The 1958-nt window shown below is 48.8% G+C and overlaps 1 pseudogene; it reads left to right on the forward strand.

Annotated features, from left to right (window-relative positions):
- Positions 1 to 829: 829 nt before the first annotated feature.
- On the forward strand, positions 830 to 1507 carry LOC142453354 (tubulin alpha-1C chain pseudogene; annotated as a pseudogene).
- The last annotated feature ends 451 nt before the right edge of the window (positions 1508 to 1958 follow it).

The following is a 1958-nucleotide window of genomic DNA, read 5'->3' on the forward strand; positions in this document are numbered from 1 at the left end:
GACAACTGTCCTTCTGCTGCCCAGCTGGTCACTTTGCGTCCGAGTCAAGTCGGTGGCAGTTGTGATTCTATCTCTCTAGAGCTCATTCAAAGCACGTGTCAGCTTCGTCAACTTCTGGACGGTTCGGGGGGCCAGATAACACATGTCCCAGTGGAAAAGTTAGTATGCACAATACATACAGAGCTTCCATAAAGAGATCATAAAAATACAAGCCATCCGAATGTGTCCAAAGATGCAGATGCGATTGGAAGTGAGTCATTCAAAGGAGGGGAAAAAATCTTTTTTTAACGTGAAACGGAAAAAAACAGGCATGTTGGATTTCACTAGAAGCCGGGGAAATAAAAAGTAAGTCAGAGTGACTTGCACTTTGCACTTATCAGATAGGTATCGTTAAAAGTAGGTTAAGACAGGGCTCGGTGCTGGCAAAGGTGTGTTGGAAAGAAAGGGCACTCCGTAGGTTGCGCCCACGTGGGAATTGTGGCCTATTCTTGCATTTTTGGATAATTCAACATGACAATACCTAGTTTAAATCTTGCATCTGAGACCCAGCCCATATAAATACATTTGCTGAAGACTCGTTTATAATGGAAATGAGATGAACTGGAAATAACCTGCCTGCCCTCAAAGGTGGAGTGGCTGAATCATCTAAATACATGCATTTTATGGGACATTGTGCAGCTATTTGAGATAATGAGTTAGATTCCTATCTACAGACCTAGAGGGATTCCACAATGTCCTTGTGGAAAGTTGTTTTGGTTTTCAAGTGAATTTTAGAAAATTGAAATTGTATGGTCTCAGGGATTTATTAAGAAATTCTGGGGCGACTTCTCCCCCGGACTCCTTGGTAGTCTGTCAGCGGGAGGCTCCTGTCGTCGTCCTTTCTTCTCCTCTCGCCCCACGAAGCCGTACGAGCCCCAGCATGCGTGAGTGCATCTCCATCCACGTCGGCCAGGCCGGTGTCCAGATCGGCAATGCCTGCTGGGAGCTCTACTGTCTGGAACACGGCATCCAACCCGATGGCCAGATGCCCAGTGACAAGACCATTGGGGGAGGAGATGACTCCTTCAACACCTTCTTCAGTGAGACGGGCGTGGGCAAGCATGTGCCCAGGGCAGCGTTCGTAGACCTGGAGCCTACAGTCATTGATGAAGTTCGCACTGGCACCTACCGCCAGCTCTTCCACCCTGAGCAGCTCATCACGGGCAAGGAGGATGCTGCCAACAACTATGCCCGTGGGCACTACACCATCGGCAAGGAGATCATCGACCTGGTCCTGGACAGAATCCGCAAGCTGGCTGACCAGTGCACAGGTCTCCAGGGCTTCTTGGTTTTCCACAGCTTCGGTGGGGGCACCGGTTCCGGGTTCACATCCCTGCTGATGGAGCGCCTCTCAGTTGATTATGGCAAGAAATCCAAGCTGGAGTTCTCCATCTACCCCGCCCCTCAGGTGTCCACAGCTGTAGTTGAGCCCTACAACTCCATCCTCACCACACCACCCTGGGGGTGATTAAAATCTAATCAGCGCACCATGTCTACACTTACAATTCAATGACATTTTCTATATGATACAACCAATTATCACTATCCTTTTCCAAAACGTTCCCGCACCATTAACATAAACCCAGTGCCCCCAAACACAAATAACCCCTATTCCCCTCCCCCCTGTCACTTATTCAAAAGTCACTACCATGGAGTTGGTTCCAACTCACAGCAAGGTAGGACTGCCCCTGTGAGTTTCTGAGACTAACTCTTTATGGGAGTAGAAAGCCTCATCTTTCTCCCGCAGGAAGGCTGGTGGTTTTGAACTACTAGCCTCCTGGTTAGCAACCCAGTGCCAAACCCACTCTGCCACCAGGGCTCCTCTTCCACCACAGGTGTCTACATATGTGCTCTATTTCAGGTGAAGTGAATTCCAAGTTGTGGCTTTACAGTTGGCATTTAATATGCTCCATGCCGTT

The sequence above is a fragment of the Tenrec ecaudatus genome, chromosome 1 (assembly GCF_050624435.1).
Source record: "Tenrec ecaudatus isolate mTenEca1 chromosome 1, mTenEca1.hap1, whole genome shotgun sequence".
Taxonomy (NCBI): domain Eukaryota; kingdom Metazoa; phylum Chordata; class Mammalia; order Afrosoricida; family Tenrecidae; genus Tenrec; species Tenrec ecaudatus.